The 26907-nt window shown below is 41.9% G+C and overlaps 2 long non-coding RNA genes across 4 annotated transcripts in view; one reads left to right on the forward strand and one right to left on the reverse strand.

Moving 5' to 3' along the window:
• LOC136708862 (uncharacterized) overlaps positions 1–26907 on the reverse strand; it is a 252879-nt gene that overhangs the window by 39836 nt on the left and 186136 nt on the right. The window contains exon 3 of one of the 3 annotated variants that reach the window (XR_010804401.1): positions 10863–12106. The exons of the other annotated variants lie outside the window; for them this stretch is intronic. This is a non-coding gene — a long non-coding RNA (uncharacterized lncRNA). Of the gene's footprint in view, positions 1–10862; positions 12107–26907 lie in introns of those variants that run through there. 3 annotated transcript variants of the gene reach the window in all.
• LOC136708863 (uncharacterized) overlaps positions 1–26907 on the forward strand; it is a 103237-nt gene that overhangs the window by 123 nt on the left and 76207 nt on the right. The window contains exon 2 of the long non-coding RNA XR_010804404.1: positions 1431–1604. This is a non-coding gene — a long non-coding RNA (uncharacterized lncRNA). The remainder of the gene's footprint in view (positions 1–1430; positions 1605–26907) is intronic.

A 26907-nucleotide genomic window follows, 5' to 3' on the forward strand; every position in this document is an offset into this window, starting at 1 on the left:
TTAAACGCACTTTTTCAGCTGCTGATCTGTTGTTTTTTTGAGGGGGCGGGTGTTTAAAAAGTTCTCAGAGTTGGTGCGTCAGCGCGCAAAACTTGGAGAGCTTTCCTTTGTCCTGCTGATGGTTTTCTAGAGGAACGGCATTGATGCTCAAACAAAGTTCTCCGCATAAAACACTGGTGGTGTTAACATTGATTTGTGACGGTGAACACTTATAAAAGACTACTGCGATGTATTTTTCCTTTTGTCGTCGTCTCTTTGTGGGACTTGAGCCATGACGCACGAACACACGCAGCTGTCAAAGTTGTTCGTCGAAAGGACGTTGATCAGAGAGAAATAAGCAAATAAAATGATGCAGGAGCAACACTGTCTTGTTATTTTCTTTTAAACAAATGAGGTTTAAGAGTTAGGAGCAGAGCTAATACAAGAACTCTAAAGTTGAATTCTCCAGTCTCTTATCAAAGCCAGTGAAGCTATTTCGGTAATATATCAACAGAACTCGTGTATTAACTCAAATCTGCTCGGTCATTCCTTTTTCTGGACTCTTACTGAAAGCTGCGAGGCAGGGTATGGAGAAGAAAGAGGTGCAGATGAGCAACAGGTACAATGAGCCACTCAATCCTTTGTTGCAGAAGTTGGAGCGGTGCACACGCTCGCCTTTTCCTTTGTTCTGCACAGCTGCAAACATACTCTCAAGAAACAGACAAAACACTCTGCCTTCACCTAATCATCCCACCAAAACACTGCACTGAGAACTGTGTAGGAATCCATTATTTTCTCTTCAGTAAAAGTGGGAAAATTATGGAGAATGAAGACGTGTGTTGGTGCAGTGAAATGGTGAGGTTACAACTGCTTTCTGAAAGTTTTTCGTTTTTAATCTTTTCTATTTTTCACATTTTAAACAGAAAAAAATAAAAATAGAAGTGTTGACCAGACTTTTTAATTAAAATCAAGCGTCTACAAAATATCCCGAGTGATGCAGTTATTCCAGACTGTTTGTCCAAACCCATGCCATATTTATTTAATATTATATCATTATATTTTTAAGTGACTTGTTTATAAATGATTTTTTATATTTAAATATATATTGGATGCTCAAAAAGAGACAAATGATAGGCTGGAAAATAAGGCTGCTGTAGTTGTCTTTTTGCTTTATTTATTTATAAGTTTTGATTGTGCTTGTAAAGCTGCCTGAAAACAAAATAACTTTAGTGGAATTTTTCCAGCCTCAATTATTTATTACTACTATTATCATTATTATTTTAACACTTGTTTACAACTTGGACTCCAGCGCTCTCAAAATGTCTGAAAAAGTGCCAGTAAACTCTTCGTCTGCTGATGTGTTGTCGGAGTAGACTGAGGAAAGTTTGCTGTTTTGTATAAAGTCAGTGGGGGAACCTTAGGGATGAATTTAAAGTTGTTGTCTGTTGCAGATCTATGGACCACACCAAAAAACTCCACGTTAATATGGACGTCTGTGCTCAACTTTGGGACTTTGGATAATAAAGGTCTTTTCTGTGGCAATGTCAGGATTACATTTTCACACCGGGATACTGCTTTTCCATTGGATTATGTTTACAGTTTATTCACTGCGTGGACAGCTTTCTGTAAGTATTTATTGATTTTATTTTAATTTTGTTTTATTCATCATGATGGTTTCAGATTTGATATAAAACCACCACCGTTATGTTGTTCCTGTGTTTGTTCAGTCGCTATTCAAAACATCATATTAAACTAAATTATCTCGTAATGTATTCTTGCATCTGTATGTAATGTTTTAATGATTTTTGGTAACGACTTTTTGTGCACGATAAAAAATAAATAAATACATACACTCACACACAAAATAATACCAAGAGACGTGAACCAATTATAACACGTTAAAGCCCCCACTTCTTCCACCTCCACCAATCACTGAGCACAACACCCAGCTAAGCTCCGAGACCCTCCCTGATGCTGCATTTCTGCTCTAAAATAACAGTGCTTAAATATTAGTGAATGAACAACTAAAAGCTGGAGAAGCTGGAAGTGAACCATGTTGTATTAGGGGAGGTATGAGAAGAAACCATTCATAGTGCTTACAAATATACCGCTTCCTTCTCATACTCAATATTGTGAGTTTATTTTAAAGAAAAACATTTTTGTTTATAGAGCCGAAGAGACCAATCAGAAAAGAACTATTCCTAACAAACTCTGGGTTTTATACTGATGGAGGCTGGGTTCTGGAAGTTGTGCTGCACGCCAGTAAAGAGCATAGTACTTTATTGTTATTTGAACTTGATTCTTTTGTATTTAGGTCGGTTGTACTAGGTGCATTTACTGTAAGTTTTGGACAAACAGCCCTTTTACTGCAGCATGGATTTATAGGCAATTCTCCTCACATCTGGCATGAACTTGCAACAAAACGGACAAAATATGTGCCTTTTTCCGATGGTTTTTAGCTGCTGGAGCTAAAGGTTTGTGATAAGTGGGATTGCCTTACAATTGATTTAGCCGTACAATGTTTTTCAGCAAGGCTGGAGCTGGACAGCGTCTCAAGGGTTTGCTAGACTGCGAAGCTGCTGCTTCCATCACGGAGTGAAATCTATGTTCTCTCCTCAAATCTTGAGTTTTTAAACTTATCCTCCACGAATCCATTTTATCCATCGAACCCAAGCCCCCACTCCAGCGTGCCTCTGATGTTACAAATTGCATCTCTGGCATTACAGCATTCATCCATGATGTCATTAGGAGCCAATGAAATGTGAGCGGGAGCTATTGCGAGCCACCAGAGACCACCCATGGCCACACCCACCACACTCTACACCCCCCACACACTCCGCACACTCTGTGCCAGTGCACACGTGTTGACAGCCACACCGAGCATGCTGTGATGGTGAAGAAATGCAGGGTGTATGTGTGAGTGGGTGGAAGATGAAGCATCTTATTAGGTTTATTAGATAGAGACTTCCTACTGTATATTTATTCTTAATGTGGCCGTAGATGCAGTGGCACGTACGAGTGCAATATTGCATTGTAGTGACTTTCCATTATCTGTGAGCATCACTGTAGGTCTGAAGGATTTGGGGAACGAGTAAAAACCTGTACTGTGAATGCAAGTGATTATCATCAACGGTGTGTGTCTGCTTCTGATTGGCCTAATGTACAAGCTTTCAGCCCTTATACTCAAGTACCAACTGTCCTGCATATTATTTTGTGTTTTCCTGCTCAAACACATGCACTTCAGCGCAGAAAGGACTTGGAAAAGAGATGATTAGTTGGATCTGGACAAACACCAAAATATGCAAGACAAGGGGGTACTCTAGGACCAGGGCTGGGAGCCACTAATGGATCTACAAGCAGTTCACAAGCTCTGTGTCGTTTGATTAGATTTCCTCATTAGAAAGAAAAAAAAAAGTACATAAATAGAGATTTCCGTACACAATCTTTCAGCCCTGTATCAAGGGTGAGTTTTCCTGTGCTGTAACGAATAGCAGAACGTGCTGATCATACGTCTGGCTGAGCTAGTGATGAGCCGTCCACTGCCCTGACCCCTGCCTGCCCCGGATGAGTCACTCTGTAAACCGCAGCGATCACACACTAGCCTACTGAGTGATGTCACATTTATGTTTGGACTCTGAGCATAACCAGACACTTTACAAAAAGGATCAAGATTTTTTTTTTTTAAAGATTCTCTCACATCCTAGGAATTATTTACTTTGTATTCAATTCTCATTCCCTTCTGCATATGAATGTGCTTTGGCACAGCTGCACTCTTTAGGCTAGCATTACCAATTGTCATGACAGCCTACCTTTCAGATTCGCCTAGCGCCCGTGGTCAGCTCAAGAACCAAAGAGGAATATCAGGCTTAGTTTTGCTCCCTGGTGCCTGCGGGCCCAAGATAAGTGAAAATGTGTGCTAAAACGGAGCCAAGGAAGAGGACGGGAGTAAATTATTTCTTTATGACTTCACTCAGGGAAAGCGCTGCTCCCTTTCTCACTCTCTCTGGACAGGATGCATCTGTAAATATTATCTAGATAAAAACTCTAACTTTTGCTGGTGGGATACATATGAACACAAGCCAATACCATTCACAGCTTTTATTGTAACTCCTTTAGATATTTTTTATGCAGATAATGGACCTACAAATACCAGTCATTCAGAGGTTTATCAAGTAAAATTAGTTTTACCCATGCTATCTTTGGATTAGGATTTGTCTGTGTGATTAACCAAAGAAATAACCTGGGAAATTGGTCATAACTGTGCACTACTCAATGCTATTAAACAAAAATTACAAAAACAAGAAGCAAATGCTACGCAAGTGGCTACGGGCAGTGGAGAGAAGAAACATGCTTTTCTTGGAAGAAATATGTTCCCCTTACAGAGCAACATCTGTCTCCCGTGGCAGATGGCCTAATGAAATGTTTCATTTCTGCACTGGTTGACAAACATTCCAGCATATTGTGTGAATAATGTTTTTTTAATATCCAGTGAACATCTAATCATTCATCAAAAAATGTAATGTCTTGATACAGAACGACATTTCTACTATTTCATAGTTATTTCGTAGTCTTTTGTTACTATTCAGCGCTGGGTAGTATGTGATTTGAGGCCTGTGTGCAGTCTTTTATAGTCATTTCACTTTGGTATTGTCTGAAAATGTGATATTGTCCAAGAGGAATGTGTTAGATGGCAGGTCGTGATATTCCTAAGCCCAGAGTAGCACAAAAGCCCTATGAGGCTGCAGTGTTTTAGCTCTAGAAAGCAAATGAAAAAGAGAAAGAAGAGGGGAGGTAGGAAGGGGGGGGGGGTAGTCCAGTCTCCCTGTGGTTCACCGCCAGTTCACTTGGCCTTGTTTACATGTCTAATGAGTTAAGAATCCAGGCGGGCTGACACACGGCTGCTGTGTAAGCCTGGGAGATGCTCCGTTTAGTTTAGTCATCCACACTGCACTGACCCACTGAGAATTCAAGGCTAAGCACTACAAATGTCTTTTTTCCCCTTGTCTGCTGACCATGTGACTCAGCCTGTGTTTGGTACACAGAACCAAACAAAAATAATAAATCATTTCAGCTTCACCAAGGAGTGGAATATAACTCAGAAAGGAATGTTAGTCTTCTTATGAATTAATCAGTGCTCATAACATTCCATCGTACGTGAGAGATGCAGAACCAAGAAAAGGTTACACCACATGTTGAGTGTCTTACTCAAACTTCTAGGAAACCATTTTAGCTCCTGTCTTTCCTCACTCCATCATGCCGAAATCATTTAGGTTCAATTTAATTTCATCTATACAGTTCGTCCCAAGATTCTTCAGCTGTTATGTCCTTTGTGTACACAGTGTATTTATGAACAGAATTTTTCTTTAAATCAAATTGTAAATGGATTTTCTGTTATTGTTTATCTGTGGTTTTTGTCACCAACCTCTTGAGATCAGTGCACTTGTCTCTGATGGCAAATCATATCTAGAGTACATACATTTTTACAGGCAGTCCTTCAGTAAAGAGGCCTTACACTAAGCTACTGCTGTTTTTCATTATGGCAGAGAACTAGACTCCTCCTAGACAGTGAGTGCCATATCTTTGGGACTGTTCACGCCTGGCGTGTTCTCCATGTGTTTGCATACGTTTCCTATGGGTCTAAAAATTGTAAATTAAAGCCAGGTGTAAACAGGCGCAATGAATTCCAGAAGCTTTAATGATTTTAACACCTGTATTTCCAATTCAATATTTAACAGACAACACCTATAATACATTCACAGTTACAACAAACATGACAATTATATCAAATCATAATGATAGACATTTTTTGATTATTATTTATTATTAAGTTCCTAGTAAAGGCTCAAAACATCCTAGTGTTAGTTTCATAAAAATATGCCATCTTCATTTGTATTCATTTTTTTATTTTATTCTTTTTTTATTTTAAACGACATACTGCTTATGCGCTGTGCTGTGGCCCAGCATCTAATGTGCAGTAGTTCAGAGGTAAAACAAGACAACCCATGTCACTGTTTATATTTGTTTTAGTGGCCTGTTTGGCCTACCAGATTTATTCGGTTTTCCTACACTGCACTGTGCAAATACGGTTAGCGTGTATGAACTTGCTTAGCTGATATTAAGTATTTTAATCAACATTTAATTTGCATTTGGCCTACATATATCTATACACAACCTCTTACTGTTAACAGCAGTGAACCTGAGATTTATTCCCCCTCTAAAAGCTCTGGATACTCATGACGTCGTGTGCTGGCCTTGGCTCTGTCAGTGTGCAGGAAAATGACATGGGCACTGAAGTATGTGGGTTTGTTAGTTGTGCTGCGGTGCTTGGCTGCAGATTTGCTGAAGGACTAACATGGCCGTGGCTGTTCCAGAGTGGTGTGCTTTCTCTCGCTGCCCTGTTGTATCAGTTGGATGAGGAATGTGCTGTGGGTGTGTTTGTATATGCTGGTTTGGCTTAGCTTAGCAAGGCTGGGAAAGGGCTGAGCAAAGGGAAACGTACAGGTAGTATGTGTTAGAATGCAGCAGGTAGTGTCTCAGTCACACAGCTCCAGGGACCTGGAAGTTGTGGGTTCAAGTTCCGCTACGGTCAGAGTTAGGTGTGTTCTCCCTGTGTCCACGTGGGTTTCCTCCGAGTGCTCTGGTTTCCTCCCACGGTCCAAAAACACATGTTGGTAGGTGGATTAGAGACTCAGAAGTGTCCATAGTGTGAGTGAATGTGTGTGCCTTGTTCTGTAAGGACTGGCTTCCCCCCCAGGGTGTGTTCCTGCCTTGCACCCAATGATTCCGGGTAGGCTCTGGACCCACCGCGACCCTGAACTGGAAAAGCAGTTAGACAATGAATTAATAAATGAATGAATGGATGTTTAAAGAGAACCTAGTGAAGATGTGGGTTTGTTACAGTGTCTTTGCTGTAATTAAATTTAAAACCAAGAGCAGGTGAGATCACGGATAAATGCTTCATACTGTTAATAGTTGGTCATATGCAAATATTTAATACTGTATTTCCATACACAAGGATGAATAGCATCAACCTAATACCATTTAGTGATTTATTACTGCTTATTGCACCTGGAATATTCCATGCAAATATCAGAAGCAGTTAATAACTGGCCGGCATTGCACGGAATTACACTTTTTGTACACAAATATACATTTCTAAGTATTGTGAATATTTCTAACTGATAAAGACATTCACATAAATACATTTAGGATATTTAAATTTGCTCAAGAGGTTTTGATATGTTATTAATGTGTTAGAGGGCTTATTTACATATTACAAACCATGGCAATATAACTGTGTGAGAGACAATGGTCAGCACTGTAATGAACAAAGAATACACTGTCTATGCTTTGATACTTTGATTGCAGTTAGTATGTCTACTGTTACTGCTGCTACAGTCAACACTACAGTGCTTTTAAAGAGTTGAGAATGCTTTATGATGCTCCTCATGCTCAGGCCCCTGCTGGATCGGCAGAGCTGTGAAAGAGCTGCAGGAAAACTGCAAAACCGGGGGGTTGGAAAAGCAGTAAAACCCAATTTCCCATGTAGGGCTTTTGAAGTCCAAATGCTGCCATCACATGCTCGATTAACCCAGTCAGTGGCTAAGCTCCGTGAATAGCTGTTGTTGTAACCTCTGGTTCTGCCTGTAGCCATCAGAGGGCCAAAGGTTATTGGGCCACACTGTCCTCATCACCTACACATGTCGGCCTCTTTCTACTGATATATTAGTTAGATTCATTTAGAGCACGTTGTGTGTTGGATTAGCGCGCTCAAATGGCGATCGTAGTCCTTTTGGTATTTTCTCACACACGCAATAAAAGAAAACAACCTTGTCAACACTTGTGGAAAAAAAGGTTAAAATATTTTATTTTATTATTATTTTTAATAGAAGATACATTACTAAACCGTTATTTAACATAAATACAATGTCACATTTAGCAAGAAGCTCCATGAGGGGTGCTTTACAGAGATTTGTATCATTTACAGTTGTGCTTTTTATTACCAAGACCATGTGCTTCAATTGAAGTGATAAGACAGAATACATCTGGTATTCTGTACAAAGACGTTGACATGTAAAGTGTCACCAACGTACTTAAACTAGTAATTTGACTATTTCTATTTACTTAAAATAGCTTTTTATTTTTACTCGTATGTTGTTTTGTGGTTTCCAAAACGTCCTAGATTTTAAATGGGGGACGCATTTGGAGTCCACTGTATCCAGATGGGACCATGGTCACCATGGTTAATGTGTCACAGAAGAACAACTTTATTCTCCATTAAAATTGCACATATTCATTTTTTTTCCGCAGTAGCACTGCTTGTCACATTGGAGACCAAGAAAGTGGCTTTCCAACTATGACAGCCACAGCAGGTTTGCTATTTGGCCGAAAGGGTCTGGACTTTACAGCTCGAAGCCTGCCAGAACGAAGTGCTAATGCACCTGCTGTAGTCCCAGCTCAGGGTGAGGTCTAGTTTGGGCGCACGTGTGAACACGCCATTGAGCTTTTCACAGTCATCTTTCTGTCAAGTACAAATACTTTATCGTGGCGTTCACCATCTCACAAAGGTTGTTCTAAAGTTTGTTCAAAGAAAATAAGGAATGTGGGTGATCATTTAAGTTGGAGGGTTGTGCCAAGTTCACACATACACTGAAGGTGAAATGGCTGTGGAAAGAAAAAACGAGTGAGACTTCTTGTATGCTGTTGAATTTGGAGAGATTGAGTTTACTGTAGAAAAATGATCAGCGAGATTGAAGAGGCCTTGCAGTAAATTCCACACGCCTTCGGTGTGAGGCACAATGACTTTGCTAAGTACTTGCTACACAAGCCCTACTGTTCTGTTCTCTTATATCTGTGCTGCGGCTCGCCTCATTACCCAGTTCCACTATATCCTTCCTGAGTCTTCTATTCTACTGAAGAGGCCTCATTCCCGAGTCAGAAAGAAGAGTTTTATCTGTGACTGCCACGGAATCAAATGATCCCATTGCTTTCTCTGCAGCGTCTCATCCCCATGGTGTTCCAAATTCCCCAGTATGGCACCGCAGTGGGGCTCCCCAATACACCCACCCCCGGCTCTGCTCCCCTGAGCTTCCTCCAGTCTGGAAAGGCAGCAGGCGGGGTGGTGGGGGGAGAGAGCAGCTAATGTATTTGCAGTGTGCCTGGAGGGCTAATCCGCCGCCTTGTCTGCAGCTCGGTAAAAACAGCCGATGATGCATCAGACAACAAAGCCAATGAGCTGTTCCTCCAGCAGTGGGAGGCAGTGCTGGCCGCGCTCAGCCGGTGCGGGGGGCTGTCACTGCGAGCACAGTAATTAAATGCGATAAATTATACATGGAGGAGGAGTGGCACTGACTGGCAGGTGCAATAGAAACCACAGCGGCAGCTCAGAGCAGGGAGCGGGGCAAGCCAAGCACCGGCCCTTAGCTCTTACCCCAGTAAAGGGATAACAACAAATCTTGCACAAGTTTCTCTGTAACCCCAGTTATTTAGCCCAGACATGTCTGATGATTGCATCTGTAGAAGAGGCTATCATAGCTGGTAACTGAAGCTTAAACTCAACCCAGTTCACACATGACTTGCAAAATGTAATGGGTTGGTTTGTCTTTGGTCTAGATTAAAGCCCATGGCAACACATTTTGATACACTTAATTCCATTTTATGACACAAAATTTGTTTTTTATATATCAACAAAGGTTCAATAGAAAACATTCATTCATTCATCATCTGTAACCGCTTATCCAGTTCAGGGTGGCGGTGGGTCCAGAGCCTACCTAGAATCATTAGGCGCAAGGCAGGAATACACCCTAAAGGGGGTGCCAGTCCTTCACAGGGCAATACACACACACACATTCACCCCTATGGACACTTTTGAGTCGACAATGGACTGTGGGAGGAAACCGGAGCACCCGGAGGAAACACACGTGGACACGAGGAGAACACACCAAACTTCTCACAGACAGTCACCTGGAGCGGGAATCGAACCCACTACCTCCAGGCCCCTGGAGCTGTGTGACTGCAACACTACCTGCTGCGCCACCGTGCCACCCTCAATAGAAAACAGAAAGCAGAAATATATTTTAGAATGAAAGTGTGTTACTGACAGCCCAGGCAAACAAAATATAATGCTACCATTGTAGCGCTGTGTTTTTAGCTATTTTTACTCAATCCGAGGCTTGGCATGAGAGCTGGGTTTACTCAACATGAGGCTCTGAGTTGCTGGGCTCAGGGGGTGGAGCCATGTTAGCCTTGGGATTGGTTCCACCCATTCTGCATTGAGAGAATAACAATGCTGATGTAATACAACAAAATTGTATTATATTTTGGGCAGCTATTTATAAGAAATAACCTGCACATTAACACTGGGACCATGAAGAGCCAGATTCACTTCATTAGAAAGAAAACTCAGATTTAAGGTTTTAAGAAAGTCTATGCCTACATTCAGTACATGGATTCATAATTCCTTGGTGGACAGTTTGGTCTGTAAAACAATAGAAAACAGAAAATGTTATACACTTAGCAAAAAGGGTCCTGTACAGCACTAATAATGTTCTTTGACCTGTAAGTAGCAGTAATGATTTTGGTGCTATATACAACCAATTTAAAAACAAAGAAAAAAAGCTCTTGAAAGAACCAAACTGTGTTCACATACTTCTTTAATCCTTCCCAGTTGTATATATCACCAGTGAGTTTACAAAATAGGCCCATAAGAGAACATTGTAGAAAACACATTCAGAGAACACCCGGAAATGAAAAGGATAGAAGGTAAATTAAATTAGTCGATACACCGCAGTATCATCACTTACATACTTCACAGTTCTAACACAAGTCATTAGTCATTGGCTGTGTTTTCCAAAATCTTGTTCAGGTGTTCAAATTCAGCTCTAATGACCAACTGCACACTTTTAAGGTCCTGTATGTTGTTTTTTTTTTGCTCCTCTTTATTATGCCCTTAATAGGGCACAGGGAACAAGTGCACAGACCAGGGTGTGCAGCTCAAGTGAGGTGAGATTTATTCAGAGCCTCACACCCCTCAAAGAGTGTGAACAGGAACACACACACACACACACACATCTTGGTACACACCACACACCTTTTGCACACACAAACAAATAAAATCAGTCAAAACATGCACATCAACCAACAAAGGGCACATGTATGCATAAAATATGCTTTTAACACCCCAGAATGAGACAACAGGGATCTGGAAGTCACCGCTAGCAAATCCAAGCCCCTCCCCAGTTCACGGCCAAAGTCACATAGCCCACTCCTTAAAGTTTAGCTATCGCAGTAACCCATACAGCCCCCGAAAAACACTGTAGTAATTTTGGGACGTGTCACTTGGGTTGAGGCTTGGCTGTGACCTGCCCTTCTCAACAGTACTTAGCTGAGCATTTTCCCCTCACTTCTTCCTCACCTCACCAGCTGAGGCTGCTATTCACGCTCTCTGCCCTGTCCACTGTTCCTTGTGCCATCATCGCCATCAACGTCTTGGTTTGTCACATGACTAGCAGATCCGCCGTCAATCCTCACAGAATGTGCGTACTGCTCCCAACCAAATGCCATCTCTACCCAGGAGATCTGGCACTTGCCCCCACATGTACTTTAAAACATCTCTCAATGAGTATGAGTCTACTGTCCTCGCCACAGAGCGTTACTCCAGCTGGCGGCGCCGTTCCTCTTCAGCACAAATGCACCGCTGTCGGCCATCTTGGCCACCATAATCGCTCCTCTCCTGGGCGACTGCTCTGCTGCCATCGCGGTGATTCTTCCTCTTGCCGGTGACAGTTTCAACAAGGCTGGCACTGCACTTACAGTTGTGAGGACACCGTCGGCGACGAGTAGTGCTACAGCATCGGTAACTCTTCTCCAGCCAAATCGAGTGTCGTCTTAGCTGTCATTGCTTCACCGGCTCATCTCTCGGCATTCTCGCTCCCTCGGTGTTCCAAGCACCGCCAAGCATCACATCATCTGCCGGTGCAGTCCTTCTGTGCTGGTTCAAGCATCCCTCAGCCACTGCCAGGCATCAGGCCTACCGCTGGGATGTCTCTTCATGCCGGCCGAGTGTTGCCTACTCAGCGCCGACTTATCCTCACTGGCTCACATCCACATCTCTAAACATCAGCCACCCCTTGGGCACACAAACACACAAATCCCACAAAACATGCACATCAACCACCGAAATGCACATCTATATGTTAAATATGAATTTAACACCCCAAAATAACCCTCAAACCGTCCCCTCTGTATGTTGCAGTGAATTCAGGCCCTTCCAGAGTCCGTGACACCACTTCAAACTACATAGTCTCATACTGTACTATAACGTGTACATTTTTCCCTTCAAGATGTGTGTTAAGGTTGGCGAGGGGTGGGGTGTCTGCAGGTCAAAACTAACAACTCTGATGAGAAAACAGCATGCTGAATAACCGGGCTGAAGTGAGAGATGGGGAGAGGGAGGAAGCGAAGTCAGTTTTCTAAGCTATAAAATTAACCCCTGCTCACTTGCTGCTAATAAAACATAGATGTCTAAATCTGAGAACAGTGTTCAAACACAAACGAAAGATTAAAATGAGTGCATTCAATCACTACTTTAACTCTGGACATCAAGCATGTCTTTGCTGAATGACTACATTAGGTGTAAACAGTAAAAAGTACAGGTGAATTGAAGGGCTGAGCCTCCACAAGAAGAAAGAGTGAGCACAGTGTCTGGGTACTGAATGACACTGACATTTTTGTAACATGTCTTTGTAGCCATGTGACTCTGTTGTAAGATTCAGGCTCATACAGAGGCCCTATTTCTGGCCATACGAAAGTCCACTCCGCCCCTAGTGGACATATGGAGCACTGCAGGTCCCACATGTAAGCTGTGCAGTGATATTGTGGTTTCTGAATACAGATGGACAGGAAGGTCACTGGTGACATAAGTCTATAAATGTGTTTCATGCATTTCTGTATACTGCCTTTATAATAAGTATCCTTCAGTTTTATTCATTTTAGACCATACAGATTTGTCGTGAGTCAAAATACATTTGTGTTATTAGAAAAATGAATCTTCATTAAAGGTTCAGGGGTCAAGATCCAATGCTATTTCTCATTTGGAGTTGAAGGAAAATGCATCCAGTCTCAGTCAAGTCATTGCCCTCCCTGAGCACGCTGGAGAAGCAGGAACTAATGTTGTCTTAATGCAGCCGCTCCCTCTCGGGATTCTTAGCTCCACATGAACAAATGTGACAAAAACAGAATGAATTTGTCGTCCGAGGACCGAGACGAATAGAGAATATTAAAATATGCACGCTCTTGGTTTTAAGGGGATGTGTCGTGCTGTCTGGCACTGCAGACAGGCCTGGTGAAGTTAATGTGAATTTATGATGCTATTACTCGCCTTCCTTATGTTTTTTATGCATGACCAACATGGTAGATCAGCGCTGCAGATATCATCAGAAAACAAGTATGTATGCGTATGGTCCAATTATCTTTTTTTGTTTTCCACTGTTGACAGCAGTGCAGTGTAACTGATGCCACTGGAAGACACCCACTAGAGATTTAAATCTTCAGAAAACAAATTATTCTGGCATCTGTTTCACACTCAAACCTCACATGGCTCACGGCTAACCGTAACATGTCGGCTTGCCGTGATCCAAACTTCCTGTTGAGTCTTGATGCGCTTGAACTTTCAGCTGTAAAGCCCATTGAACCTTCTCACACTGACCCCCCCACACACATATATATCCACACACCCCACATACAGTCCCTCACATCTCACCATCTCACTCCTGCTGCGCCTCAGACTCAGCCAGCTGGCAGGATATGTGGAGCAGATAGAGGAATGCTGATGTGGTTCTCACTCTGCCAGCATCACGTCCCAGAGAGATTCGGCAGGCTGCTCGCCGCAGGAGCTGCGCTGCCATGTGCCTCGTCTCCCAGACGCTAGCTGCATGATGACACCACGTCCGCCTCGTTCACACGAGCGCCGCCGCCTGCCAACACGCGCTTTCTTGGCCTGCGCTACCATGCCACGCCGCTGTTGGTGGTCTGTCTGATCCAGAGGACGCTCGTGCGTTGAAAGCGGTCACATTTGCATTTGGAATCCGATGATGTGCTACTCGGGATTTAATCTGTGGTGGATAAGGCTAGAGCAGAGGCAGGTAAATATCCCATACTTTAGGAGAAATAGGAAGAAGCACAAGTCGAAATGGCACCGGAAATTGTTGGAATAAGCTGTTAACTTTCACAGCCTTTCTGTGGCTTATCAACAAAGTGTCCTAGGAGGCCTGGGAGAGAGGAGTTGAAAGTAACGCCAGGGGTCTTTAAAGTTTATCTCCACTAGGCTTTAAAATCAAGGCAGGTCTATATCTTTTTTTTTTTTTTTTTTTTGCAAGGAAGAGGGGGTATAGCTCTGCCAATTTCAAACTTGTTGAACTCGGGCAGGTGAGGCGAAATCTGCAGCATCTGCTGTGAGAAGAAAGGGAAGTAGATTACCTTTTGGAGTTTGTAGGCTGTGGGGAATGGTATGCCAGACTGATAGAGATTGGGGTCACTGCTACAGGGGAAAGGCTTCAAAAATGTGGCTGCTCCAAACAACATGTTGTTTCTGAGAGATACTGAAACTAACCTATTTTAGTTCCATTCATTTCTGATTCTGGAATACTGCCGCATCAGTGTTTTGAGTCAGTGAATGTCAGTCCTCCTGTCTCTTTGAATTATCTCAGGACTGGATACAGCTATCCTTTGTCGTCGGGCGTGATGGTTTGATGCAGAAGTCAGTGTAGTTAGTGCTCATAGTTTTGGAAAGGTGATCACTAATCATAAGGCCTTGTTAGCATCTTGACATTATTATTATAGTCCAGTTCTTAAGTTGTTTCTGCTGTAAGCAAAATCTTTCCACTTGTAACACACAGGCCATGCAGCTCTCAGGCCTTTGTTTGTATCTGTGGAGTAAGGCCTTCTACCTGCTCATTAACCTTTGCTAATACCCAACATATATTAATAATGCTCAGAGGAAAAGGTCAAACCATGTCGGCATCCGTTGCCTCCCAATCTGAGCGGCTTCCCTCGTTAGGAGCATGCACGGTAAACCCACCCCGTGTCGGGCGACTCTGCTTCACATGCCTGAAGAGCATTCACTGTGATTTAGAGCATCGTTTGCTATCCGAGCATACAACAGAGGCCTGTATGTAAATAGTTGAGATTTATTCTCGGATTCAAACTGACAGCACAGCGAAGCTCTGCACTCGGCCTCAGGTGCCCCTCCATTCCATATCCCCACTGAGCAGGGCTCAGGTCTGGCCAGGAAGTGTGCTTGAGCTTACATAAACAACTGAAACGTATGTTTGCCAATTCACATAAACAGTGCCTGTAAGCCAAACAGTGTCACATTTTTCAAATGGTTGCTATTTGCAGCACAACAAAGTTGAGGCTCACCGCGGATGACCAGTGCTAGTCATGCAAAATCGAAAACATAGGGGAAACTTTTAAAGGAGGAATGATTTGATTCCAAGCATCTTTATTTGGTTTCAGCACTGCCTTGTGGAAGTTACTCCATGTTCTTGCTGTAGTGCACGGAGTACACTGTTAATTTTATTTTTCTCCTTTCTGTTGAACTCTCTGTATGGGATTTTGTAACCGGCTTCCATGACCTTTGAAACAAATTTGACTGTTAAACCCATTGTAAGATCTTTGGAAATGGAACATGTCATGCCATCACTCATCGGAACTGAGGTGCAATCAAACATCGATTCCACCGTTTCAGCCAAGTTCTTAACAAGGTGGTTTATATGTCTTCTGGAACAACCACCATTTGATATCTACATCGTGTTTTTTGTAAAAATGTGATCATATCCACTCAGACAATGTGTTCTGCCAAAGTCACACAATGTTTTCTGCCAAAGTTAGCCACCATAGATGTGAATTAATGCCTTTGGACTGTGGTGTCCTTGACCTCCATTTCTCATGAGAACCAAAATTACATTATATTCTTCCAGGTGCTTGACATGGTTCCAGAATTGAAAAGGGGTTTTAAAATTGTTTTAAAGATATACATATATACATATATATATATATATATATATATATATATATATATATATATATATATATATATACACACACTTACATAAATCTTACGTCTTGTGCTACACTGAAATACTCCATTTAAACTTGTGTTATGCGAGTGATTCAGGAGAAACAGTAATGCTGTGCAAGCACAAAGTTTTCTGTTTCTTCATTTTCTACCTTTAACAACACACAAGTGCCTCACTCAGGATGAACAAATGTACGAAAATAACAGAAGATTGAGCATTGTTGACATTTGCCATTCTGAATGGCTCCCCACTGAGGTGTGAATTGAGTTTGGATTTGTGTGTAACACGTGAAAGGCATCACTCCTGAAGTTATCTCCCAGTAACGTTTCAGCTGCAGTTGCCTTATCAGCGTGCATCAGAACGTCATGACTGTTGACACGAAGCAGAGAGGAACAGGCAGAACAGGAAAGAACAGCTGTGCCTCAAACGTCAGGCAGCTGATCTGAATTCAGGTTTCTCTGCCCTGCTCTGAATGTGTCTGAAAAAAGAACTGATTCTAGACCAGCCCTTGTGCCACAGAGGAGCTGGAGCCGTTACAGCCTCAAAGTGGTTCCGTCTGTAGGAACACAGATTACAGTTTGTCAGCAAACTCTGTGGCGGTTAGCACGCTCCGGTTTCTCTTTCCACTGGCCTCTGATGAGTTTTGCAGCAGAAGCTGAAGGAGAAAACCAAGTTCACTTTCAAGAACTGCCTTATTACCATGCTACTTCTTGTAGTTCTCTTCACTGCTTACTTTAGGAGCTACACCTGCATTACAGGTCCACTGTTTTGGGGTACAATTACAATCCATGATACATCTGTTGTCTGTTAGAATTTGCCAGCCATTATTTACGCTGTTCAGCTTTAGTCAGTTTATAACCACAGAGCTTGTCCTGACCTGGTATTATGGAGGCAGCTGACCATTCACATGAAAGTGTGTGTTGTGGTGTAAGTGTATCAAGTACAGTGGTGTTACTAATGCTTTCATACACATTACATTAGTGTCACTCATCTTGAATGTGGTCTGATGGTCTGAGGACTGGGGCATTGATAAGAGAAACAGCATTATATATGTGAGTCAAAACTTTGGCTAGTGCGATAGCATCAAACCTAGGACTCTTAATAATTGACTTGTGAGCATATCTGCAAAGTATACCCATGCCAAAAATCAGCCACAATATTAAAGCCACTAACAAGTGAAGTAAATAACTGATTATCTCTGTGATGGCAAATGTACCATAATGGCACAAGTCCAGAACTTTTCTGGTCTTCTGGGACATGCTTGGGAAATCTGACACTGCTTGAAAAGTTCTGGATCTCAGAGATCCTCACAGAGGTATTAGAAGGAGCTCAGTCACCCTTGACTGAGTACAGTGCCTTTTACGCATATGTGTAGCTGCTCAAAAGCATCACGTTCTCTTGGCAGAAATATATACAATAAAGCAGACATGGTTCTATTGCCCTGTCTCCAGTTCATGATGTAGCTTGTGCTCTTCGACAGAAGTTGTTTTGCTGCCGTGGCTATCGTGTAATGTGTCACACCATAGTGGCAGATTTGAACGTGTAATGGAAGAGTACAGAGAGGCAGTGTGAACACACCCGTGTAATGCGAGTGTGTCGTTTTGGAGGGACGAGAGAGAGAGAGAGAGAAAGAAGGAGAAGAGAAAAAAAAAAAAAAAAAAAAAACAGTTGGCGAAGTTGACATCATTTCTGCACCTCACTAGGGGAGCTGTCTCAATCTCAATATCCCTCTGTGTGATATTTCTCTCGCTTCGTCTCTCTCTATCTCTTACACACTCCTGTTTCTCACTCCCTCTCTCCCTGCGATTCTCACTTCTCAATTTTGCAGGTTAGCTTCTCTCATTCACTCTTTACACCATGCAATTAAAAGCTGATTGCACCATTACAGAATTGCAGATGGGGCTCATATTAAACCCTAATCTGCTCCTGATGTCTCTGACCATGCTGTAATGTGAAAGCCTTTTTTCTTGCACTCCTCCTGAGGAGGTGTTTCCCGCCACCAGAAAAAAAAAAAAAAATCTACTATCAGCTAATCTACTAAAAAAAAAAAAAAAAACATCACAGGGTCTGCTGTTATGTTTTTTAAGAAGCTGAAAGCTTTGGCCAGGGCATGATACACTACATAGCTGAAAGTTTGTAATTTGAATGTGATATTTGCAGTCACAACTTCTACTAATCTAGAAAGACTATAGATTAAACTTTGGTCCAACATCCATACCGTAACTTGCTAACCAATGTTCCACTGTGCTGAAACATCACTATAACACATCCCAAAGGTACTGGATGGAGCTCAGTCACTCAAGAAAATGGAGATTCAAAGATCCCAACTCAGAAGAACACTAACTGAGCATGGCGAAATAAGGCTCATGCGCAGCTACTCTAAGCAGCCCATTCTCTTGACAGTGATTTTTATGGACATTAGACATTTGAGCATTCATGTCAGTTATGGGTTCACTTTGAAGTAGTGGAAATTACACAGTAGAAAAGCTGCCTACAGACGTCTGAAAGAATATTGCACATGATACGTTATTCTCCATTGCTAGATTTAGAGTTAGCTCGCTAAATTGTGCGTGTATGTGCGTGTCAGAGAAAATTGGAGTGTGAGTGCATGTGTCTCTGACCATAATCAAAGGCTGCCAGGTTTTTGTGGTCTTCAGAGTCCTTAGGGGTTTAGGGTTGTTATTCCTTTCTGTACATTGAGTTTACATTATGTAATTATTTACATGTAACTAACCAAAGGCAATTATTCCTTCCAATCCGAGTCTAGCATTCCCACTTAAGCCTCTACAGTCATAGAGTGACTATATTTCAACCAGATGTTTAGGGCATAGTCTGAAGTAGCAAAACACATTTTTAGAACAAATTTTGCAGCGAATTGAAGTTAAACGGGAAGTACGATTGTGGGGAAACGCTGTTCAGATGGTCCACGTCTTGTCCACGACTTTTTTGTAGGTGGCTGAAGTTTAACGTATCTAAGTTTTTATTCACTGTTTAAATCACTACAGAAATACATTTTTAACTTGATTTTAATCAATAAACATTTCTAATCAAAACTCATTACAGAAAATACTCATGAACAACAACTTTAGGCGTATTTGACAACAGTTTAAAAGGGGTGCGAGTACAAACCCTAAGAATTGCTCTAATTTGCCATAAAAATACGTGCAGGACTACACATTTACAATGTTTTTTATGGTCACCTAAGCCTAGATCAGTGACCTCCAGCTCTGCATTGTATTCTCATCTGTATCTGTACATTATGAGAGCCCAGAGAGACCTGTTTACCCCGCAATCAAGGAAATAAATTTTTCAGGCGGCTTCAACAGACTCGTAATATCCTGCGCAGACATGAGTGCAGGAAGCCTTGGGTGGAGAGGAGCTTTAGACAGGATAGGGGTCAAGCTGTTACTGAGGACATGATACAGATGTGATCGGCACACTGAGAAATGTCAGAATTCCAGGTTTAAAAGTCACGTTTGTCAGAGGCTCATGCAATTTTACTTATAAAGCTGTTGTGTTTTTAATTAAACAGGAAGGCAAACTGCTGCCTATTCCATTGAGCAATATGCAACACAAAACAGACGACGGTAGGAGTAGAATGTACAACAGCATGCTACACTACAAATATAATATGATGGAGATATACACAAAAACCATGTGAAATGTTTAAACAAGGCAGTCACTAGCCAATTCTAAATGATTGTTGATAAACTGACATTTGGTGTTTCATGCGATGTCGCTGTCACACAGCTTCAGGTTCCTGGGGTAGTGGGTTTAATCCTGACCTGGGGTCACTGTCTGAAGAGTTTGGCGTGTTCTCCCAGTGTTGGAGTGGGTTTCTTACAGGTGCTCTGGTTTCGTCCCACAATCCAAAAAATACATTGGTAGGCAGATTGGCTCTGAAAGTGCCCATAGGCATAAGTGTGTGATGCCCTGCACTTGAACATAAAAATGAATGAATTAATCAATACATTTGGGACAGGATCATGATCACCTCTTGGTAAGAGACTTAAAACACCAAGTGAATCAATTTTGGAACCAGAACTGTTTGTAATTCTTCCATTATACAAAGCTTCAGTAGCACAACTGTATGAAGAAACTGCTTTTTTTTTTCTTTTTTTAACTGAGTGCGGTCTGGACTGCAGGCTGGTCATCCTAGTCTCTACTCTGATTCCACAACCATGACATATGCAGAATGTGGCTTGGCATTGCCATGTTTCTATAAGCATTGCATGCATAAGCATGTCCCAAAAGAGACCTTGTTTAAAAGACAAAATATGTTGCTCTACAATGTATATGTACATCTAGATTTAATGGCGCCTTCACAGATGTGCAAGTTAGCCATGCAGAGAAAGACTCTGGGTTTTAAACTTTACACTGGTAATAATCTTGATGATCCATTTCCTTCTTGGCCTGAAGAACATGACGTACATTTTTTCCATAAGAAAAGACTCCTCAGACCACAACGCACTTCACCACTGTGCATCGGTCCATTTTTTGTGATCTAACCAAGTATGAAACAAGTTGTTCTGATTCTGTGCAGCAGATAACCTTTTTACCTAGATAACAAGCATTTCAGAATTGTCCCTGTCTATTTCTCCAATCACATCTCTGGACCCATGTACCCATGTTTACGTGAGAGAAAAAAATAAGAAGAACACTGTGTAACTTGAAGATATAAGAAGATATAAGAACACTGTGTAAATATGGCAAAAAAACAGGACAATGAAAAAAAGAGAACAAAGTGAAAATGACTAAAAGCCAACGTTTCTGCTCCCGGCACCACACTGCTGGACACATCACCTTTGGACTAACCAGAGGCTCATTCTCAACAGGCACTGAAACAGGGTATAAAGAGAGTCCTGCTTGGTTTATTCTTCATGGTACTGTGACTAAAGCACACCAATGACTTTTCATCAAGACCCAAGAACTGTGTTAACTTGTGAAAAGACTTCCCCTTTGCTGTGACAAACTGTATTCACAGACATTCAACTGTATTTTTTAGCCTTGCCCCTTGTTTACAGAGATTAGAGAATTAATTCTACTTAAAATGCACCTTTGGTGTTTGTATGGATTTTATGGAGATTGTAGATTAGATTGTACAATCCACAAATATTTGCAATACAATATAAAATGTACAGCCTTCATAAAACGAACACAGCTGTAACACACTGAGATGCCCAGGGATAACACTGACATTTGGCGCAGGAGGCATACATGAATGTCTGCTTATTCCCCTGCTGTTTTATCAAGGACTCGAGGAAAATATTAAAGAATACAGTTCATATTTGACTGTTGTCAGTTGCGGCTGATTGTTGTGCAGCTTAGTCTGTGTGTGCAAGAGTGCACAGGCAATAGGCTTTTGTCAGTTGAGTTATCCATTGTATAAGGATTTTCTAGGTTTGTTAAATGTTTATGACTGAGACACAAAACTGGAAGGACGAGTCCTACATGAGGATCCTGTTCTGGGGAGAAAATGCAGTCACAGCAGTTCACCATAACCCACATGATATCAAGTACAGTTGTACACAAACATTGGATTACCCTTTTCACATATGGGTCATTGTAAACCTAAAGACAATGTAAAAATATGTGAATGTAGTGTGTTATGAGGGTGCAATGCAACTGCCAACTTGCAGGGAGATGGGTTGGGAGGGAGGGAGTGAGAGGGAAAGAGAGTGAGCACTGGAGTTGAGTGATATTATGCCATACAAATGGCACGCATCATAAGACTGTGATTAACCAAAGGTCATAAAATAGATTCAGAAAAGCTGACCCAAGAGCTGATATTGGACAGTTAGCAGGACAGAGTAACTGGAGCCTTAGTTTCAGGCCTTTAAAGTGCTGCACCTCTCACCGCAAATGGACTGTGTGAGAGGATCAAGTGTTGTTGTGCTCATGTGTAGTCAACGTGTTGCTGTAACTGTGAGATTTGGAGGTTGTAATTATTATATGCCTCTTTTATATGTCGGGATTCTGATGGTGACTGGAAGATCATTATTAAAGTGTTACTGGGGGCTGTGCGTGTGTTTAGTTTTTGTGTTCCCAGGATAAAGAAAAACATGAACATCCTGATGTGGAATTACAGTCTCATACAGATGTGTGGACACCCAGGACAAAACGTGAGATGTGTTTATTTACTAAATGACAATAAGTTCAATAGTAAAACATCTACAAGGATATAACTTGATAATAAGACGTGGCATTTCCCTGAATATGCAAAGTACTAAAATTCCTAAATGTTTTCTGCATTTAACACATTTAAAATGAAGATGGCACAATTGTTTTATATATATATATATGTATATATATATAAGCTTTAGACATTAGCTTTAGCATAAAACACACACACACACATACATATACATATATATATATATATATATATATATATACCCATGGATGGTATATTATATATACATATATATATATATATATATATATATATATATATAATGTTTTATACTAAAGCTAATGTCTGTATACAGTTGCAGGTGTAGCATAGCCACATTTACTTTGTCAAAACATGAAAACACCCCAGAAATCCAGTAATAGACGTACGTGTGTGTGTGTTTGAGTGAACTGGCATGTCAGAAGTTCTGTGTCATGGTGTGCAGAAGGATTCGTCCTGTCTGAGCTGGGCGTGTTACCTTGGTGTCGCTGTGTCAGGATCATCACGGCCAAGTTTTTTTTTTTTTTAATTTATTTATTTTTTTTCCTCCTCCTGCCGCATAAATCCGGGTCTGGCATGTCACTGCTCTATCTGGAAGGTCACTCCCTCTTGCCGTGGCCAGCACTGGTGCTTCAGGGCCAAAAGCTCACCAATGTCCTCAGCAGCTCACAGCACGCACCTTCCCCACCCTTAGACTCCCTGCAGTACCTAATGATGCTCCACTAGCTGGAGAATGAGAGGACACTTGACTGAATGTGTGTGTGTGTGTGTGTGAGAGAGAGAGTGAGTGTGAGAATGTGAGAGAGAGAGAGAGAGAGAGAGAGAGAGAGAGAGAGAGAGAGAGAGATAGAGATGATGCTCTTGGGTCAGTTTGGGGCTAGCCCTCCCTAGGGTCCAATCCTAAAGACCAAACACTGTATCCCATCCACTTCGCAAGGGAAGCGAGTGGCCAGGCCAAGTCAAGCCAAACCCATGGATGGTCGCCTTGGCTTTGGACAGACGTGGTTATTGGCCTGCGCTCAAGACGGACCTTGTCCAGACTGAGAGGGAGGCTTTGTTTCGCTCTGTCCAGCTGAAGGCCGTGTTTCAAGGGTGTGGGTGTGTGTGTGTTTGGAGGGTTAGGAGGAAGCTGGCGTTAGATTAGCCAGCAAAGTAATGTTGACTGATTCAGCTTCCTTTGAAAGTACAGGGTTGGGAATGACGATGTACTGCTGAGGGCTTGTATGGTTTCATGTAAAACTTTGGTATCCCTTGTTTTGGACATTGGTCTCTTTCCTCTACAGAGGATGCATACCTCTGCACATTTTCGTTCTCATCTACTTATTCTCCCCTGTATTTAACGTACAGAAAAAAGTCACAAGTTTGTAGGGATGGATATTTTAATGGCTCATAACTTGTACTGATTTGATCTCTGGGATTTGAACCTATGACCTTTGCAACGCTAGTGCTGTACTCTGTTAAGCTTCACCAATTAGCTGTTGTAATAACACACGGCTCATTTTAGTTTTAGGACTTCTTTAATGTTACAGCTTTTACCTTGACCTGCTCAGGATATGGTTGAGAGGGCTCTAGAACAATTTTATTCCTCTTTCGCTACAGACTGAGCCCTGCACTCTGCAGCCTGAAGCATGTTCCTCATAAACCCTGGGCCCTGGTGAGTAGAGGGTGTTGTTAAAGGCTGGTTATGGTGAGAGCCTGGGCTTTTCACTGGGAGGTAGAAGGCATGAGCTCTGTTTTAATTAGACACAGCTGAGCGGACCACCCCTCCAAACACACACACCAAGTCTATAATCCAGTCTTGGCTTAAAAGGAAGTGCTGGAGTTTCCACGTCTTCCTGGGTGGCCCGTTGGTCATTCCGTGAGGGGGCCTCGGAGAGGCTGTTTTTCTTGGTCACAGACTTCAAAAGGGCACAGGCTTTTGCCCCAAATACGGGGTCTGGTCAAACAGTTCGCCAGTCGAGAGGAAGGCGAAAGCATTTGGGGAATGTTTAGTCTTGACTTAATGGGGGACTTTTAATCAAATTGCTCCTTTTTTTTTCCCCCTCATCGCTGCATCCGCTACTGAAGCGGAGGCACATGCTGTCCACTTGGCATGCTCGCTCGGTTTGATGTTTGTCTAAACATGACTGGTGAAAGGTGTGGGATTTTGTCGGAGAAGTCTTTGTTTGACTATTATTTTGTTTTTTCATCACAGCTAAGGTCACTTTGAATAAAGGCAGCCTTTGTCTCATAGCTCTGCAGAGAACCATGTTTAGGTTCAGTGAGGTAGATCTGAGGAGGCCCCTCTCCAAACTCAGTGTGCATAGTCCAGAGTGTTTGTGGTGTGGTCATGAGTTAATATCAGGGCTTAGCTTCAGTTCATATTGATGTGTAATATCAGTTTAGAAACCTACACCATCACTACAGAGAACACAGAACAGTGCTTGGGGTACTTTTACTTCTCTGGTTTACACTTGCTCCAGTGCTTCAAATTATATTGATAGTGCTTTCCTGTGGCGATGCACATGCTGTACATGCAAAATAAGACGGCTGTCTATGCTGAGTGCACTTTTAAGTAGCTGCTGTCACTAAACCAAAGGGGTTGCTGTGGAATAGTATATGAATACCACTGATGCCAACTTTATTACTAAACTAAGCATAATGTCAATGCTTTTCCAATTTAATTTATTACTCGAGAGATGGTACATGTTGATTAGTCTTTTTATCATAACTGTGTGCCAATGTGTGTTAAAAGTTAATTAGTAGACTGTAAGACCTTGTTAATGCATTTGGAGGCACCGAGGTGTGTAGTGAAGTAAAGTGCTTCTAAACAGTAAGTGGATGTGTTAGGGAATTTTAAATTATTGTAATAGCTCTATATGTGTTATTTAATATTTGTTATGCTTTGCCATTATGGAAATTATGGAAAATACTCAAAATATCTAAAAGAGCAACCCTTCTATGAATAGATGTTTTCACACTTTTAAACTGCACTGCGCACATATTCTTGCCTCAGGATAAAGTGGAAAGTGAATATAGAGGCTTGCCTATACAGGCAGTGTGGGTGGGCAGTTAAACATGAAACCCCTCCACTGGTATGTTGTTCAAATGTTTAAGCTCTGGATATTTCTGTATTTACACACATTCTGGCTGTATTTCAATCTGAGACTAAGCTAAAACACATAGCCTATCAACTGTTACCATATCCATTTTCAAACACTGCTTTGAAACAGAATGAGTAGACTTCATAACTATGTGTAGTGAAGCAAAACCTGACCAAACACCATCCTGCCGTGGCTACCACCATCCTTATCCTCCAGTGAGCAGTCTGCTGCTGGAGTGCTCATACTGGGCGGCCTGCTCGCAGCGTCTGAGCCATGTGGCCTTCAAAAGCCTTCATTAATGCGTCTGCTGAACATGAGCCAGCTGCTTCTAATCTGCTCACCACCACGTCCGAAAGTGTGGGAGTGTGTGGAGGAGTGTTTCAGGGTTTGGTGGGTTGCGAGACACTTCTGTGTATTTGACTATGATGTGTGTGTGAGTGTATGTGCAGTTTTTGTAGATTACATGTGTGTGGCCTAGTGTGTGGTAGAGCTGTGCCATTACTGTGTATGTGCTTTGACGTATGTCTTTTGGCTTGAATGTTAAAGGCATGCTCCAGTAATGTTTTGCATGTTGTAGCATAGTAACAGTTAACATCAAAATACAATGGTTGGCACAGTGGCACTACACACGTTACTGCCACACAGCTTCGGGATCTCAGGAGTTCAAGCCTCACTTCGGGTGACTGTGAGAAGTTTGGTGTATCCCACTCTCACCACCCAAAAACACATGTTAGTAGGCCCCATAGTGACTAGGTGTGTCTTGCGTTCAATGACTCCAGATTGACTACAGTCCAAAAGACATGTTAACAGGGGGATTAGCTGTGTGAAATTATCCACTGTTGTGAGTGACTGTGTGAGTGTGTGATGCCCTAAGGGTGAAACTAGGAGACGTATTCATTCATTCATTCATTCGTTCGTTTACTCATTTTTATATGATTCTGGAGCTCCCTCAAGAAACCCACACAGATACAGAGAGAACACATGAAATTCAGCACAGAAGGTTGACCCAAGAAAGTAACTGAACCCACAAACACAGGACCCTGGGCCACCACAAGAGAAAATACAGAAACATACAAAGGCTACTGCAGTTGTCTAAAGACTACTGAATATTAGACTAAAAACAACACAAACAGGATAAACATCAATCAGTGGAGGTTTCCCATTTTGACCTTCTTGAGTCATGTGACGTCTACCTGACCTTTTACCTGATCCGAGTACTGTAAGATGAACTCAGTTCATATCTACTCATCATATACAGTTACTGGTCATCTGTGTTCCTCATTTTTCCTGTTCAACATGCTAATTTCCTTACACGAGTTCTACACCAATGCATACATGAACACTGCCTGTTTCAGCCATCGTGGCCATGACCCATGTGTGTTCAAACCTAATAAATCGTACTATTCGAGATATTACATAAAATCAGCGTGGTGTGCATTTTGAAACAGCACCTTTCATTAGGTTAAATAAGGACAGTCTGGTTGGGGAGCAAGACTAATTGATTATCACTTGAACCCAACTTTCACGACTGTCCAAATGTCCAAATGTACAAATGTCTTGTCAGATTTATAACTTTGGGAGCAATACAGATGTGCAA

This window comes from Hoplias malabaricus, chromosome 10 (genome assembly GCF_029633855.1).
Source record: "Hoplias malabaricus isolate fHopMal1 chromosome 10, fHopMal1.hap1, whole genome shotgun sequence".
NCBI classification, from domain to species: Eukaryota; Metazoa; Chordata; class Actinopteri; order Characiformes; family Erythrinidae; genus Hoplias; species Hoplias malabaricus.